Source organism: Bubalus kerabau, chromosome 10 (genome assembly GCF_029407905.1).
Source record: "Bubalus kerabau isolate K-KA32 ecotype Philippines breed swamp buffalo chromosome 10, PCC_UOA_SB_1v2, whole genome shotgun sequence".
NCBI lineage: Eukaryota > Metazoa > Chordata > Mammalia > Artiodactyla > Bovidae > Bubalus > Bubalus kerabau.
In genome coordinates, this window is record NC_073633.1 from 99,008,402 (window position 1) to 99,027,773 (window position 19,372).

At 39.0% G+C, this 19,372-nt stretch overlaps 1 long non-coding RNA gene across 2 annotated transcripts in view; it reads right to left on the reverse strand.

The window, feature by feature from the left end:
* The window catches only part of LOC129620691 (uncharacterized), a 96,641-nt gene that overhangs the window by 18,343 nt on the left and 58,926 nt on the right, over positions 1-19,372 (reverse strand). The window contains exon 3 of one of the 2 annotated variants that reach the window (XR_008698669.1): positions 16,425-16,615. The exons of the other annotated variant lie outside the window; for it this stretch is intronic. This is a non-coding gene — a long non-coding RNA (uncharacterized LOC129620691). The remainder of the gene's footprint in view (positions 1-16,424; positions 16,616-19,372) is intronic. 2 annotated transcript variants of the gene reach the window in all.

Sequence of the window (19,372 nt, forward strand, 5' to 3'; positions counted from 1 at the left end):
TTGAATATGTGATCCAAATACTATCATTCAGGTTGGTGATGGACAGGGAAGCCTGGCATGCTGCAGTCCATGATGTCACAAAGGGTTGGACACAACTGAGCGACTGAATAGACTGACTGACTATCATTCAATCTCTCTTATAGTTTATCATTAATTTGTTGATTTATTCAGTTATTCCATCTGCTATGAATATGTCTTAGGTCTGGTATACAAGGATTTTTGCATTCATAGGGCATGTAGAGAAGGAAAGACAAGAAAGAAAATGAACTGAAGCTCTATTTAGACAAGAAAGAAAACTTGAACTGAAACTCTCATTATTTAGATCTTTTATCATTTTACAGTTAGAACTGGACATGGAACAATTGACTGGTTCCAAACTGGGAAAGGAATACAACAAGGCTGTATATTGCTACCCTGCTTATTTAACTTATATGCAGAGTGCATCATGTGAAATGCCAGGTTGAATGAATCATGAGCTGGAATTTTGATTGCTGGGAGAAATATCAACAACCTCAGATATGCAGATGATACCACTCTACTGGCAGAAAATAAAGGGGAACTCAAGAGCCTCTTGATGAGGGTGAAAGAGGAGAGTGAAAAAGATGTCTTAAAACTTAACATTAAAAAATCAGAGATTATGACATCTGGTTCCATCACTTCATGGCAAACAGAAGGGGAAAAAGTGGAAGCAGTGACAGATTTTATTTCCTTTGGCTCCAAAATCACTGTGCATGATGACTATAGCCATGAAATTAAAAGATGCATGTTCCTTTGAAGGAAATCTATGACAAACCTAGACAGTGTATTAAAAAGCTGAGATATCACTTTGTCAACTAAGGTCTGTCTAGTCAAAACTATGGTTTTTCTATCAGTCATGTACAAAAGTGAAAGTATGTGTTAGTCTCTCAGTCACGTCCAACTCTTTGCAACCCCATAGACTGCAGGCTGCCAGGCTCTTCTGTCCATGGAATTCTCTAGGCAAGAATAATGGAGAAGTTGCCATTTTCTTCTCTAGGGGATTTTCCAAACCCAGGGATTGAACCCAGGTCTCCTGCATTGCAGGCCGATTCCTTACTGTCTGAGCTACCAGGGTATTCTGTGGCTCCAGGGAATCCACCAGGGTATATGAATGTGAGAACTGGACCATTAAAGGAGGCTGAGTGCTGAAGAATTTATGCTTTCAGATTGTCGTGGTGGAGAAGACTCTTGAGGGTCCCTTGGGCAGCAAGGAGATCAAATCAGTCAATCCAAAAGGAAATCAACTTTGAATATTCATTGGAATCACTGATGTTGAAACTCCAACACTTGGGCCACCTAATACGAAGAGCCAACTCACTGGAAAAGACCCTGATGTTGGGAGAGACTGAGGGCAGGAGGAAAAGGGGCAACGGAGGATGAGATGGTTGGGTGGCATCACCGACTCAATGGACATGAATCTGAGTCAACTCTGAGAGATAGTGAAGGACAGAGGAGGCTGATGTGCTGCAGTCCATGGGGTCACAGTGAATCAGACATGACTTAGTGACTAAATACAAAAAAAAAATAATATTTTAAGTGACATACAGAGAATACTGACACTGCTGGATTTCAACCTGCCAACAACAGAGACTGATTCTTTTTTTTTTTTTTTATGAATACGTTCCCATATTTTATTTTTATTTATTTTTTAAAATTTTATTTTTTTATTATTTTTTTCTTTTTACTTTACAATATTGTATTGGTTTTGCCATACATCAGAGACTGATTCTGAGCTACCAGTATAGCCCTGTTTCTTGAGAAGATAAACTGGGCAGCCAATGGCAAGTTGATTATGTAAGCATATTCCAGAAGCAGGCAGTCTCAGGCAGCACCATATTCAAGGGCTTATGATGTGTTTGATCTTCTGGCATGCAATCCCATAAAACACATCACACTAAACAATTGACTTCACAGCAAATACAGTTCATAAAAGGCCCCGCAACTGTGGTATCAGCCAGCCATACTGCATACTACACTCCCAGGAAGCTGTCTATAAAACAGAGCTTTGGAACAACGTTAGGAAGACAGAGCTAAGGCTCTAGATTGGAGGGAATACTTTTCAGAGTTAGGGCAGCATCCTCCAGGACACAATATGTACCTTGAATCAATGAGCTTTATCTGCTACCTTTTCCCTAGTAGGAAGACTACCTGGGTTCAAGATGCTCAAATGTTCCCACTCACCATCACTTCCGTGGCTCACTTGGGGAATACATGCTTCTTGTCCCCACAACTCTGGAGGGAGTAGGCTTAGAGGTCCTGGTCCCCAGTGGGGAATATATGCTAGAAGGCATGTCAGGAGTATCACTGCATTGTAACCCTGTGTTCAAGGACTTCCATGAAAGAAGGGACATTGTCATCTTGGGTTACTCATCATTGATCGTCAGAAAGTTGGTAGATGCACAACGAAGATAGGGATATACTGAGTATCCAAGGCATCCACTTGGCTTTTTATTCAGTTCAGTCGCTCACTCATGTCTGACTCTTTGTGACCCCATGGAGTGCAGCATCCCAGGCTTCACTGTCCATCACCAACTCCTGGAATTTTCTCAAACTTGTGTCCATCATGTTGGTGATGCCATCCAACCATCTCATTCTCTGTTGTTCCGTTCTCCTCCTGCTTTTTATTACTTTACCCACTTGTCATGGTGAGTAGTCGTAGTAATCACAGCCTGTTATGGGCTGAACTGTGTCCCTCCCATAGGATGAAACTCTGGCCCCCATGTAATGTTAAGACAGAGACTCTGAGGAAGTGGTGAAATGATGGATGGAATTCTATTCTGACTGGATTGGTACACTTCTAGAAGAGGAAGAGACACCATAGCTCTCACTCTTTGTCTCCACACGTGCACAGAGAAAAGGCCAGAAAAGATCACAGACAGAAGGTTGTCATCAGCAAGACAAGAAAAGAGGCCTCATGAGAAACCAGTTCTGTTGGAATCTTGATCTTAGACTTGCTGGCCTCCAGAACTGTGAGGAAATAAATGTTTGTCATTTAAACCACTCACTCTGTGGTATTCTATCATGGCAGCCTAGGAAGACTACTATATAACCTTAGAAGGGCATGAAAACTGGGAATTCAGAGAGAGAGAGAGAAATGTCACCAGCAAACAGAATTGCCCCTAAGCGGCAGATCCGGCTCCCTCATCAGATCGGCTGTTACTCCGGGCGCTGTAGCTCGTTTCGATCACCTTTCTCCTCTAAGTTTCCTCTGGTCAGAGAAGAGCACCAGAGGACACGAATGGAGAAGTGGGTTTGAGCAGCGCACGAAGTGGCCTGCAGCCAACACGGAGAGTCACCTCTCGGATCTTGTGGCCCCAGATGCTAAGCGTATGCTCCCTCAACTCCTCAGCTGTCGGTTTCTTAGAGGTGGCCCCAACTGCAGAGAACCACCAACGGCAAGGCTGCCCCCTGCGGGCAGAAGCCCATATTTCATATCTGTTGGAGGCAGAACTGCAAAGACCTGGCCACTCTGGTTGAACACAGGACGCCTCTGAAGGGCCACTGCAGGTCCTGAGCTTCCCACGGGGTTGGCTGAGGTACTCGGTCTCAGCAAAGCCTCCACTTCTCTAGGCAGTCCTGCTTCCCCTCCTCCCTCCATAGGGATGATTTCAAGGTCACTTCCTAATAAGCTTTCTGAGCAATAAATTCTCTCGGAGTCTGCTTCCCAGACAACCTGAACTGTGACATCCTATGAATGACATCAGTGATACAAATTGTCATTTTGTCCAGACACTTTGAAATTATTGTTTAAGATTCCATGAGTAATGTTTCATATAAAATAACCAGATTAAACATTTTTATTTATAATCAGAACAAGGACATTTTTATATTTTTATTTTAAGGTTAGTGTTAGAATTTATAATGTAGTAATAAATATATTATCTAATAAATAGATTATCATAATTATATAGATATATAGAAGCAGTACAGAGGAACTAAAGAACCTCTTGATGAAAGTGAGAGAGGAGAGTGAAAAAGCTGACTTAAAACTCAACATTCAAAAAACAAAGATCATGGCATCCTGTCCCATCCCTTCATGGCAAAGAGATGGGGAAACAATAGAAACAGTGAGAGACTTTATTTTTTGGGGCTCCAAAATCACTGCAGATGGTGACTGAAGACACGAAATTAAGACACTTACTCCTTGGAAGGAAAGTTATGACCAATCTAGACAACATGTTAAAAAGTAGAAACATTACTTTACCAACAAAGGTCCATCTAGTCAAAGCTGTGGTTTTTCCAGTAGTCATTAATGGATGTGAGAGTTGGACCATAAAGCTGAACACCGAAGAATTGATGCTTTTGAACTGTGGTGTTGGGGAAGACTCTTGAGAGTCCCTTGGACTGCAAGGAGATCCAACCAGTCCATTCTAAAGGAAATCAGTCCTGAATATTCATTGGAAGGACTGATGCTGAAGCTAAAACTCCAATACTTTGGCCACCTGATGGGAAGAACTGACTCACTGGGAAAAAATAAATAAATAATGATGCTGGGAAAGACTGAAGGCATGAGGAGAAGGGGATGACAGAGGATGAGATGGTTAGATGGCATCATGACTCAATGGACATGAGCTTGAGCAAGCTCTGGGAGTTGGTGATGGACAGGGAGGCCTGGCGTGCAGCAGTGCATGGGGTCGCAAAGAGTGGGACACAACTGAGAGACTGAACAGAATAATTATATTAGATAGGTTTTCATTTACATCTAATGATAAGATGATGCTCTGACTATTAAATAAAAAATAGAAATTCATTCAAGTGGAAAACTATTAAAAAACAAGTTCATTTACTAATGCATATATATGGAATTTAGAAAGACCATAACGGTAACCCTGTATGCGAGAGAGCAAAAGAGACACTGATATATAGAACAGTTTTTTGGACTCTGTGGGAGAGGGAGAGGGTGGGACGATTTGGGAGAATGGCATTGAAACATGTATAATATCATATAAGAAACGAATCGCCAGTCCAGGTTCAATGCAGGGTACAGGATGCTTGGGGCTGGTGCACTGGGATGACCCAGAGGGATGGTACGGGGAGGGAGGTGGGAGGGGGGTTCAGGATGGGGAACATGTGTACACCCGTGGTGGATTCATGCTGATGTATGGCAAAACCAATACAATATTGTAAAGTAAAATAATAATAATAATAAAGTTCATTTTGTCAAAAGAATTTAACTTTGAAGTTTTAAGCATTCTGATATGAAATGTACCAATCTACTTAATTATGTCTTAATAATTGTATTAAAACAGCCCAGAAGGTGGTAACTGCAAAATGTATTTATGACATAGCAGTTTTTCACATATGAGATGTGTCAATTTTCTAAGAACAGAGAACTCCCTTGATTACTATTGTTAGGAAGTTTGAGAGGTGGCCTGGCTTCTCTAAATTCCATCGGAGGCATCCGCAGGAGAGCTCACAAATATGCTACAAGATAACCACAGAGACTTTTCAACTCCTGCACACGGCTGTAGGTACACAGTGCATACGAAATAAATAACTGCAAGGGCTTCTCCAAGTAACCTTAGGCATTTAGGAGTCCAGTAAGGGCTAGTGAATATTCTACATCTAATTATAACAGACTGGATTACGGACATAAACAACACAGCCTGCTATTATATAACTTACAATTATCAGCTGGCCTTGTGCGAATGCCCCATTTCCATTCTATTTCATTGATTGGTGGTGGGTACAAGCCCTACTTTGCACACACCATAACCAAAATGAGGAAAGGGGAATTATGAAAATGGGAAGCCAAGAGGGATTGGAACAAAAGATGAGGTAGGCTCTTTTGGGGTCAGTCTACTTCTCTGTCTTGGGAGTGTCTGTCTAATAAAAAATCTGTGTGCTTAAGCTGAGCTGAGTTGATCTGTAACTTGTTATTCCATATCCTTAGGTCCATTGCTCCAAATATTTGTTGTGACTTATGAGGTATTTGAAAAAGTTTTCTGTGTAGAAAGAATCCATACAAACAAAATAAGGCATATACCACAGCTTTGCAATGCTTCAATGTGTGAATAAAACTCTCTTAGGACTTGCTATATGTATTATTTGATTTTTATTTTTCACCATAACTAAGACATTATATTCTCAACAAGTCTGAACTTGCTTCACTGGATTATGTAGACTCAGTGGGTTCTGAACTCATTTCTTTGGTTTCATATTTGGAGTAGTGGTGGTGTTAAAAAAAAAAAGGTCAAGATGTCAATAATCTAAATTCAGATAGAAATAATAGACTTAGAATATTTGAGTTGTCAGGGCACTGAGATTGCACCTAGCCTGATATTGCACAAGCCAAATACCTCTAACTCCCGACAGATGACAGTAACCAGGTATTGAAAAATAAAGTGTGGGCAGACACATAGCAAGCTGAGGAGAGTCTATTCTATCTAAAGGCAATGAAATTCAATTTTAAAAAGGCAGACTAATACTTCCACAAGTCTTAGTCAGTGTGGTAACACTGATGATCCACACTAATCCACCCAAACTCATTTTTTTTAAACTGATGAGATTTTTTAAACTGATTTCTGAATATAGTGATAGCAGAGGCTGTAAAATTGAAAATAAATATTTTCATAGGAAATGTTAAGGGAATGGTCTGGAGGAAATTTATCTCATTTAAAAAAAAATAATAATAAAGTCTCCTGACAGCCAATTTGGAGTTGTTTCTCCCAGAGGTTAGTATCTTTGAGTTTGAACAACATTTGCTCTCTTCAATTGGGTATTCCCAAATTCCATTCAAAATTCAACAATTATTTCCAAATGCAGCTGTGATGTATTATATTATATTATAGTTACTACGGTCTCAGCCTCTTAGAAACATGAGAAACGAGATATACTTTCCTGGGGTATCCACATTGTAAGGCAAATTATGATACATAATGTCAAAAAGAAATTCTGTTTATATACTTCCATTGGTGAAAAATAATTTCTGTTTGAGCAATTCTGTTAATTTTCCCATGTGGTGGTATTTTTAGTTTCTAAGTCAGGCATGTCGATGTACAAGGAGGAAAAAAAGCAATTTAGAACTCTGCAAAGAAATACAGCCTCTTCCACCTCATTTGTGTTTCATCTTGATTATCAACACATTTGTCATCCCCCTGTAATTTATTCATTATTTTTACCAGAGGAATATGAAGGGAAAAAAGAAGATAAGTGCGCTTGTCAAAATGTGAAACAGATGCTCTAACAATGATTGGAGACAATTAATGTTCTCAGGAAGAAGCAACAGGCTGGGTTTGTGTTTTAGCTTCAGATTTTTACAGCAAACAGACTTGGGCAAAATGCAAATGTGAAATAAAGGTTTTTATTTCCCAAGCAAAGGAAAACAGTATTCTCTGACTACATTGTTGTGCATTTCGGTTATGATCTGACAGTTTAGATCTTTTCAGCAAAATCATTAAGAACAATGGGAGCAAAAGGCAAATGAACAGCTTTGAGGAGTGATTCAATGACTCTTCCTTCGAAATCACCAAATTGAAAATGTCCTGCGTCTGAAAAGGCTGCGGGATGGTGGACTGACAAGCAGAATGAAGATAAATGCTTGTGTCTGATCACACTTTAATTCCAGCTGGACACAACAGAATAAGAGTGCCTCCACTCACCTTTGCAATATTTCCCTTTGTTCTTTCTTTTATTGGAGACATTTCAGTTCTACCATCTTTTGGACTCTGACACTAATTTCCTCCACCTTGTCTAGCAACCTACTCCTATAATCTTACTCTAGACCAATAAAATCAATAAAATGTCATTCCCTGATTATTACCTTCTACCCCTATAACTTACTTATCCTTTCTACTCACTCCAGTGCTTCCATTTTAGCAAGTTTTGAATCATGTGGAATTTACTAAATATTTATTGGAAGGACTGATGCTGAAGCCGAAACTCCAATACTTTGGCCACCTGATGCGAAGAACTGACTCATTTGAAAAGATCATGATGCTGGGAAAGATTGAAGGTGAGAGGAGAAGGGGACGACAGAGGGTGAGATGGTTGGATGGCATCACCAACTCAATGGACATGAGTTTAAGTAAGCTCCGGGAGTTGGTGATGGACAGGGAAGACTGGCATGCTACAGTCCATGGGGTTACAAAGAGTTGGACATGACTGAGTGACTGAACTGAACTGAAACAATATCTGATTATCACCTTCTTTAAGATTCCTGGGAGGATCATACCAGAATCAGGACTGGCCTCTCTTCAAGTTATGACCATAAATACCAATGTGCCCTCAACATTGACAACCAATCTAATGTGTTAGGATATGCTGTGTTGAAAATACACACAGTGGCTCAACAGAAGTTTACTTCTCATTGACATAACAGTCTTAGGTGAATCTTATGGTTAGCTCACAAAACCTAAATAGATCATGTTGTTCAGTTGCTAAATTATGTCCGACTCTTTGCAACCCTATGAACTGCATATGCCAGGCTTCTCTGTCCTTCACCATCTCCCAGAGCTTGCCCAAACTTATGTCCATCCAAGTTGGTGATGGCATCCAGAGGATGCCATCTCATCCTCTGTTGCCACCTTCTCCTCTTGCCCTCAATCTTTCCCAGCATCAGGGTCTTTTTCCATATAGGGCATAAGACCTCCAACTCCGAGGAGACCTAACTTGTGATCACGGGACAGGGACTTCTTCCATCTTCTGGATTTGTCTCATCAGAGAATTAGTTGTTGCTGGTGTCCAGCTGGCACAGAGAAAAGAGAGGACATAGAGAGGGCTTCTCTGCTTCTGAGAAATCTTTTGTGAGGGCAGCACATGACCCTTCTGCTTACAGGCTGCTAGAGAGCTCATTTTATAGCCAATCTGAAAACTGCAGTCTAATTCTCTGACCACAAAGAAGAGGACAAATGAAAAATATCTTGATAAACAGCTGAAAATCTCCACCACATGTTTTAATCTAATTTTTTGATATTGTATTTTTATGCTCTTAGAGAAAACTATTACTTCTCTCTCTTCAAACCTCAAACCTCCAAAAATGAACTGGCTTCATTGAGAAGCAGATACAATCAGATGAGGGATGTTCCTGATGAGATACAGCAGATGAGATGTATATAGTCAGATGCGAGAGGCCATCTACTTTCCACCTTCTGAGCTGTCCTTGAGCTCAGGTACTTTTTTCCCTTCTCTCATAACGGAGTAAACATCCCTGTGAGATCTAAAGACAAAAACCTCTCTTTGTTCCCCAGGCACAATTTCCTCTATATTTCACATGCATTTCACTTCTGCAATTATCTTTTTTCTAACCTCCATCATCAATTTCTTCTGTTGGGCTAATACCAAACATGTCTGTCACCTAACATCAAGTAGATTGATACAAGTAAGCAAAAAAAAAAAGTCTTTACCCTGCATCTCTTTCTATTTATTGCATCATTTCTCTACTACCCTTAACAGAATATTGGTAAAACATTTAAATACATTATTATTTCTACAGTTGTACCTCCCATCTGGATAACTCTTTAATAGGGATCTCATTCAAATCATTTCAATTAAACAGTGCATATCGAAGTCACCAATGATCTATATCTGACTCATGTCCATGCCATGAGAATGTCCTTGTCCGGTCTCTAGTAACATCAGACATGCATCAGCCAGCAAAACAAGTTTAAGATGGTTCAGAGTAAGGAACACATCTATTTACTTTCTAAATTAATTGAGCATCTGAGCAGTATTTTCCCAAGATTAATCTAAATATATTTTACTCACTTATATTCTGATATTAGGTAAACCTAATGATTTTCCAAAGGACAACCAATGTTTCTTTGGTAAAAATGGCATATCTCACACTACTAAAATATTATTTTACAGACAAGGGAGACTTCCATTTTGTTTCCAGGTACCTCTTAGAGTCATTACAGGCGCAAAACCAGATGATTTGGTTGCTTCAATGAGAACATCATTCAAGTTAATGGGGTGGTGGCATTCTTCAACTCAACATCATAAATGAACATGCATATGTATTCGTCACTGACCTAGATGCTTCAGATCATAAACACAACCGAGCCCAAGAAAACTTACCTGAAGGAGCAAGTAAACATATATTCATCCTACAAAAACTGAGAAAGCACTTCTTGTGAGACTGGTTCCATGTAAATCACCACAGATTGTGTTTCCTAAATGCAGCTAAAAGTATCTGCTCTCCCTACATGGTCTTCACATATATTGAATCTATTTCTCTATCTCCTTGAAATCTGGTGGTTCCTAGCAGCTCTTTAACCAACAGAACATTGATTCTTTGCAAATTCTGGTTGTATCTCTCTGTTAGAAGCTCAAAGCAAATGAAGTAAACATGGAGGCTCTTTGATAGAGAGTTTCCAGTGAGATTCCAGCTGATGTCCAGGATCAGTGGTCAGTGAGATGAATGAGTTGTCCTGAATGTTCACCCTTCAGATGATTCCAACCATAGCATTTGAGTGGCCAGAAGGGAAGTCCACATGAGAAAATGCACAGATGAGCCCATTCAACCCAAAGCATCATGAGGAAAAATAAGAGTGTGCTGATTTAGCCATTAGAATTTTGGATGTTTTGTTGTGCAGGAATATATAACCTAAAAGTTAGGCCTGAGCAACAAAGATTATTTAGGTATATTTTCTACAATTGGGAACCCACAATCTAATGCAGGACATTAAGGAATCCATCTCATCCCTCCACATGGCATCACTGACTCAATGGACACGTGTTTGAGAAAACTCCAGGAGATAGTGAGGGACAGGGAAGGCTGGCGTGCTGCAGTTCATGGGGTTGCAAAGAGTCAGACATGACTTAGCAGCTGAACAATAAGGAATGCATTAAAATGTGAATATAACAAAGTTATGGTGAGTAAAATTTGAGAGGTATGATTCCGTGTGAATAGAACAGGGAAGACTTGGTTAGAAAAATGCCATTTGAGATAGAATTTGAAATGGTTGTAGACATTTTCTAATTGCTATTTGATAAGGCAGAAACTGTTAAGGAATTCTACCAAGATTAGACAGCTTGATAAAAGAAATCTATAGTGGTAGCAAAAAGCTGAGTGATATTAGCTCACATTAATAAAATTGCTGCTAAGGTTTGGGAACTTCATATAAGTTGCTGTTGTTTAGTTGTTAAGTTGTGTCTGACTTTTGTGACCCCACATGGACTCTGTCCATGGGATTTTCCAGACATGACTATTAGAGTGGGTTGCCATTTCCTTCTCCAGGGAGTCTTCCCAATCCAGGGATTGAACCTCTATCTCCTGCATTGGCAGGCAGATTCTTTACCATTGAGCCACCTGAGAAGCCCATATAAGTTGCTTTGTATCTTTATCAAACAATCCAGCAAGAAAGGAATTACATCCGGGTTCAAATGTAGTACTAGAAACCTATATTCTTTCCAGGGTGCTACCATACCTCAAAGAAGAGTAGGAAGAAAAGTGGGAAGAGTCATTTAAGTACTAAGCTGAAGCACTCATGATAGGGAAAGTTGAAGGCCATACAAGAGCTTCTCTTCAATCACAGTAGCAAAATGGACCCACTAATGATTTTTTAGTAGAGACAATCATGTTTTCATTGCTGCTCAAAAGAGTTACATGATTCCCTTTAACATTATTACTATTTTCTGATTTGACTGTGTAAACTTTTAATATATATGCAGTCTTTGGTTGTATTATTTGAGTAACAGAACTATATTTCTTAGTAATAATTTAGCTTTTTTCAAAAGTTAGGATAAGAGACTCTTTAAACTTATTAAATGAGAGAACTAATACAACATGGACTTGTTAGTACGATGTGATGTCTCTTCTAAATATTAATTTTATTAACTAAACATTAAAACAATTAAGCATTGCTAAATTTGGGGGGATTGGAATGCAAAAGTAGGAAGTCAAGAGATACCTGGAGTAACGGGCAAGTTTGGCCTTGGAGCACAAAATGAATCTGAGCAAATTCTTAACTGAATTCTGTCAAGTGTAAGCACTGGTCATAGCAAACACCCTTTTCAACTATACAAGAGACAACTTTACACATAGACATCACCAAATGGTCAATACTGAAATTAAATTGATTACATTCTTTGTAGCCAAAGCTGGAGAAGCTCTTTACAGTCAGCAAAATCAAGACCTGGAGCTGACTGTGGCTCAGATCATCAGCTACTCATAGCAAAATTCAGGCTTAACCTAAAGAAAGTGGGGAAAACCAATAGGCCAGCCAGGTATGACTTAAATCAAATCCCCTATGAATATGCAGTGGAGGTGATGAATAGATTCAAGGGATTAGATCTAGTAAACAGAGTGCCTGAAGAATGATTGATGGAGGCCAGTAATATTGTATAGGAGGCAGCAAACAAAACCATCCAAAAGAAAAAAAAAAAAAAAAAAGAACGCAAAGTAGTTATCTGAGGAGGCTTTCATCAACTACGCTAAAGCCTTTGACTGTGTGTCTCATAACAAACTATGGGAAGCTCTTAAAGAGATGGGAATACCAGACCACCTTACCTGTCTCCTGAGAAACCTGTATGCGAGTCAAGAAGCAACGATTAGAATGCTGTATGGAACAACTGATTGGTTCAGGACTGAGAAAGGAGTACGACAGGGCTGTCTGCTGTCACCCTGTTTATTTAACTTATATGCTGAGCACATCATGAGAAATGCTAGGCTGGATGAGTTACAAGCTGGAATCAAGATAGGTGGAAGAAACATGAAAAATCTTCAGATATGTGGATGATACCACTCTAATGGCAGAAAGTGAAGAGGAACTAAAAAGCTTCTTGATGAGGGTGAAGGAGGAGAGTGAAAGAACTGGCTTAAAACTAAATATTAAAATCTAAGATCATGGCACCCAGCCTCATTACTTCATGGCCCATAGAAGGGAAAATGTGGACGTAGTGACAGATTTCCTCATCTTGGGCTCTAAAATCACTGCATATGGTTGTTGCAGCCATGAAATCAGAAGATGATTGATTCTTGGCAGGAAAGTTATGACAAACATAGACAGTGTGTTGAAAAGCAGAGACATTACTCTGACAACACAAGTCTGTTATAGTCAAGACTGTGATCTTCACGGTAGTCAAGTATGGTTCTGTGAGCTGGACTGTAAAGAAGGCAGAACGCCAAAGAATTGATGCCTTCAAACTGTGGCCCTGGAGAAGACTCTTGAGAGTCCCTTGGACTGCAAAGAGATCAAACCAGTCAATCTTAAAGGATATCAATCCTGAATGCTCATTGGAAGGACTGATACAGAAACTGAAGCTCCGGGATTTGGGCCGCCTGAAGTGAATAGTCGACTCATTGGGAAAGTCCCTGATGCTGGTAAAGGTTGAGGGCCGAAGGAGAAGAGGGCATCAGAGGATGAGATGGCTGGATGGCATCACCGATGTGATGGACATGAATTTGAACAGACTTCGGGAAACAGTGAGGGGCAGGGAGGCCTGTCCTGCTGCAGTCCATGGTGTCACAAGGAGTCGGACAAGAATGGGTGACTGAACAACAATAGCAAATTTGGGGGGATAGGCAACTGAAACATTTTCTGGGCAACAGACTTAAATCTTTATATGCCATTTTGGTTGATTTTAGAACATTAACAGAGATAAGAATTTCTTTTCTTTTCATTTTGGGGTGGTGGTGGTGGTTTAGTCACTAAGTCATGTCCGACTCTTGCAGCCCCATGGAGGGCGGCCCACCAGGCTCCTCTGCCCATGGGATTCTCCAGGCAAGAATACTGGAGTGGGTTGCCATTTCCCTCTCCAGTTTTAGGGGGTAGGAACATTTAAGTCAAAATTGTGACGGTTCACACAAATTAGCAACAATACTTATGGAGAAAACAACTAACTAGGAAATAAAATTACAGTCCAGGTAATGTGACTTTTACCTGAGTGTCTTGCTATGCTAAGCTCACTTATTTTTAAAAACTTCTCTTAATGAAGTCATCTATTTGTCTCTCCCTGAATAAATAACAATGTTAGGACTGAGCAGGTCTTTATTTAATTTTCAGAATGAATTTCTAGAGGCCTGACAGAAGACTCAGCTATAATTATTTAACATTACAGATATATAAAGTGAAAAAAACCTTTAGTAAATCTATACTGGTTCGAGGTCGCATCTTAGAAGTAAATTCAGGTGTTTATTTAAAACATTTCTTCATATAATCTTTTTTTTTCTAATTCTTTAGTGCAGTAGTTTAATTTTATGGGATTCTATTTACATTTTTGTTTTGTTAAGAAATGCTATATTATTGGCTATAAAATTAAGTCATGACTATAATAGAAAACATGGCAAAATACAAAACAATATAAAAAACAAAGAATTATATTTAACTTCCACCTGGATATGACAGCTTCAAACAGTTTTTGTTTTTCACCTATTATCAACTAACATCATTTATTCTCTGTGCATCCAGAGTTGTATCATGTTTATCATCATGTCTCCAACACTACCAGTTTCAGGTGGATAGTAGGAGCTCAAAAATGTATCTTGAATAGAAAATAATGGAGTTCATTTCCTTGTTTCTTTCTACCATCATACTTACAAATCATCAACACCATCCACCTCTGCAGTGACTCATCTCATAATATCAGACAATTCTTTCGTATGGATACATTGAATACTATCCAAATAATCCTCTCATTTTAATCACTTAGATGGATTCCAATCATTTGCATGGGATATTAACTGACCAGGAATGCAACCCATGCCCCCTTCAGTGGAAGGGCAGAGTCCCAACCACTGCATTGCCTGGGAATTCCCCAGGAATTCTTGGTTCTTGAACCAACATTATTGTCTCTTGTAAGAGAAGTTGAGTCATTTGCAGTAACTAATACAGTCACAAAGCCCATAATAAATGTGCGTCAGCTGGCTTATCTGTTGCAATCTCAATTCATAAGTGTTTCTAAGTAGGAAAAACTGTGCTTCCAAGAATCATTTCTCCCGTGTTGTCTCAAGTTTAGAGTTTACCAATAAATGGACAACAGACCAGAGGCTGGTTTCCACTTGGAAATCTATGGAGTGAGAATGTGACTGACCATTTGCCTTGGGCATCAGGGATACTGGAATATTTGTTATTAACTTTCAGTGTGTTTCAGAATCACCTGGAGGGCTGCAAAAGCAGATTGCCAAGCATACCCCCCAGAGTCTACAATTCAGCAGACTTGGGGTGGGTTCTGATAGCATGTATTTTTAACAGATTCTCAGGTAATGCTGTTGCTGCTGGTCCTGAGATTTCATATTAAGAACCTCTGTTCTTGAAGAACCAGAGCTTAGTTCTTTCAGAATGGCAGAGGGGGAAGTAAAGAATATAAAACCTTCCCAAGTCTATTTCTGTGAGTAGTTTTTTACAGGAACTTTATAGAGTCAGCATTTTCTCCATGCAACAATAATTATTTGAGCTATTTCACTTGTCTTTATATCTCTAAATAGGTGGCAAATACTTGGAACATGCAGTCTGATGGCTGTCTTTTGCTTTTTTCCTTCCTTGAGGAAGCTTTAGTGATCATGTGGATAAACTAACACTGCTGAATCAAATGATCTCCATATCTACTGGGCCACTGATCTGTGACAGAGACTGCTTTTTTCCCTACTATAACTTGTTCCAACCATCAGATGGTTAGCTTATCACTGATGCTTAACACTTTAAATGATCCACCTGTCAAGTAGGGCTATTAATCTTCATGGCTTAAGAGAGGATTCAAGACATCAAAAAAATGGGAGAAACATCTGATTACTGAAACTACAGCACAACACTTTTCACTTCTGCATTTTGGCCATTTCATTGGCTTATAGAACAGAACTGCTTAGTTCAGAGTGTGGGAGGGTAAATTTTAGCAACATTCATTGGAAGGACTGATGCTGAAGCTCCAATACTTTGGCCACCTGATGTGAAGAGCCAACTCATTAGAAAAGATCCTGATGCTGGGAAAGATTGAAGACAGGAGGAGAAGGGGATGACGGAGGATGAGATGGTTGGACGGCATCACCGACTCAATGGACATGAATTTGAGCAAGCTCCGGGAGTTGGTGATGGACAGGGAAGCCTGGCGTGCTGCAGTCTACGGGGTTGCAAAGAGTCAGGCATGACTGAGTGACTGAACTTAACTGATCAAGACTACAAAGCATTCATTTGCAAGAGCAGATGCCTTTCAGCAGATCTTTCTCTGACGTTTTATATTGCAAGACTACTCACAAAACTTTTTTTTTTTTAATGTCACTTTTCCGTTAAGAAGACTACAGTGTCATTCCTATTGTCCTCTGGATCAAAGTGAATTTTTCTGTCATTATTCTGCCAAATTAGGATTTGGTGTTGGAATGGGTATCTCATTTCAGTCATCAACACCAGCTACTTCTACAGTGACTCATAACACTTAATAACACAAAACAGATATTGGTGCTTATTTTTAGTCCAATCTTTTTCTTCTGAAGCATGTGGTATTATATAAAAATGATCATTTGTTTTACTTACAGCATATCTTAGGGAAGGAGGAGAAGAAGGCCACAGAGGATGAGAAGGTTGGATGGCATCACTGACTCAATGAACAAGAGTCTGAGCAAACTCTGGGAGATAGTGAAGGGCAAGAAACCCTGGTGTGCTGCAGTCCATGAGGTCACAATGAGTTGGACATGACTCAGCGACTGAACAACAATACCAATCTCCTGCAGAGAATAAAGAGATAGTTACCTATATAAATGAATCAAAAATCTTTGTACTTTTTGGTTAAAACTCACCTGTTTTAGGTATGACATTGCCAAGAAAATAAAGTGCCCTTTATAATATCATATGTAATCATATGCTCCATACTCTAGGAGGGCCAGTGCATGAAAAGGAAAACTGTGTTGGCAACTGTGAAATTTTGTTGGACAAAAATCCTAAGAGAATTAAATCATAGGTTTATAATTCAGATCTTTTAATCAAGTAAGTTTTACTTTCTGTATCTTCATGCTCTGTACTTTTTTAATGTAAATTCACATTAGTAAACCTCACAAAGTGAGGTTAAGTCATCCTGTGTTTCCAGGCCTAAGAATTACTGTTGGTCACTGGTATGACCAAGATAGAAAATCATCATAGCTTTGCTTTTAAAAAAATGTAAACAGGTCACAGTAGTAGTGAGTTATTAGCATCTGGCAGATTCCCTGGAGGCATCGGAAGACTGTCTGAGTATGAGTGGCCTGAGGGACAGCAGCTGAATCCGGAAACCGTGGGTACCAGCTTCCACGCTCCAGTAAACCTGTGTTGAGATTGTCGGGCCGGGACAAGTCTCCCTGGGAGAGGTTCTCTGGCAGGAACTGCATCTGCTACTATGCAACCATAACCAATATATTTAATTCAAAGGGAAAGCAATAATAATTGTGATACACACTTGGTGTCAATTATTTGAGTATATTGAGAGTTTAGGTTAACTTCTATTTCTATCATATCCTTCTTAAAATTTGAGTTGATTCCTTCTTAGAATGTTTCAAAACATCATCCTCATAAAAAGAATGACCTTTCTGATACAATGTTTAATTGGGCAAGCCCTTTATGTTGTCCCATCACAAGTTACTCACAGCTCTGGAGTCAGATATCTGGGGATAGAGACCTCTGTACTGCTGTTTACTAAGCTCTCTGGCCTTAGACAAATAACTTAAATCTCCTGATTTGTGTCTTTAGCGTACAGTATTTGGAGGATAAGATGAGGTAATGAAGGAACCACACACAGCAGGTACCTAATGCAAATCAGGTACTATGTAAATATAGCCAGTATTATTAGATCACAATAAATCTTTTTGCCTAAACCTGTGTAAGGTTATATACATGCCATCGATGAACATATCTTTCTCATTGAGCAGTTGTTTACACAATAAAGTTGCTTTGGTTAGAATAAATTATCTCTGATTAGCATGTAGATGAAACTGCAGATATAAAACTTTGGTATCAATTATGTATTCTCTAAGATAGTTTTTGTCATAATTTCTGATAGCAAATAGAGCTAAGAACACATGTTTTTCAAGGGAAAGAAATACCTTGAAACTGTCTGCACAATAATTTGGTACATAGTTAAGCAAACTGTTTTTGCTTTAGTCATTTATCTAGTATAGAATTGTTGCGTGACTGTTAATGTGCTAGTCAGGCAAGCAAGTCATCGCGGGTAAAGCCGTAGACATTGCACGCTAATGCCTGTCCCTATGGCACTTGTGTTCTGCTGCAAACCTTTTCCAACGTGCTGTCCCCAGCTGAATATGACAACTCTCATTTCCACTAAAGCTGTGAATTGTGCATTGTCTGTTGTAATTGTCAGAAAGGCTTGACGTAGGATTTTTTTTTTTAAGGAAATTGAATGAATGCTCTTATTTATGTGATAAATAAATCACCACTTATTCTCTGCTATTTTAAAAATGTAAATTGTATTTTCATAACAAGCATATTTAATAGGTATTATTCTTCTTCTCATTTTATAGATTGGAAACTGAAACACTGAAAGTTTAAGTAAGGTTAAGTAACTTGCCAAAAGTCAAACAGCCAGAAGTGATAGGCACAAGATTCTAATCTGGGGAATTTGACTTGAGAGTTTGGGATCTGAACCGTTCAATTTGTTCAGGCAATGTTATTCTTGACTCTAGTAGGAACTAAAAATGTTGGTGTGAGAAAGATGAATGACATCTGTTCGATGTCATGAGGGATTTCACCTTCATTTCTAGGATCCTCTCTTGTTTTGACTGTATATACTCATTCTTTAGACAAGTACCATTGGTTGACACTGTGCTTATTTCTGCATTTCTTTTCCTTATACCCCAAACAACCTCTATAGGAATATGTGAGATTTGCTTGAACGTTGACATGCATGACCTTTTCAACATTAGTTTTGACCTCGACTTCTAAGTTATTCCAAACTTTTCTTCTTTCGTCTTCCTTCTTAACAGCCCGAAAACAGCTTGTTTTCATTTGCATTATATGAAGAGACAGCTTGATATGCTGGGATATTAATAGCTAATACACAGGGATTTTTTTTTTACCTTATATTGTCACTAGAAAAGGTGCTGGATCCATATTATCTTATTTAATTCTCACAATAATTCACTAAGTTTGGATTTGCTTTTATTCACATTTTATTAGATATAAAACCAAGACTTTTAAAACAGAAACATAGGCCAAAACATTCAACAATGTTTCTGGTGTGTAGAATAGAATATTGACATGTCAGAATTTGAGTACAAGTTCATGAGATGTCCAAAGTCTTAACCAGCGATGATACTTAAAAAGCAAAGACCTGGCTCGATGCCTGAGTCCTAATCAGGCATTGTGTTCTTAAGCGAGTTACTCAGAGTACTTGCCCTTCAGTTTAGTGATCTTTAAAGTACAAAGCATTCCTTCATTAATTATACATTTATTCATAGTAACTCTATGCCAAAACCTATGCTATAAATAGACTGTAC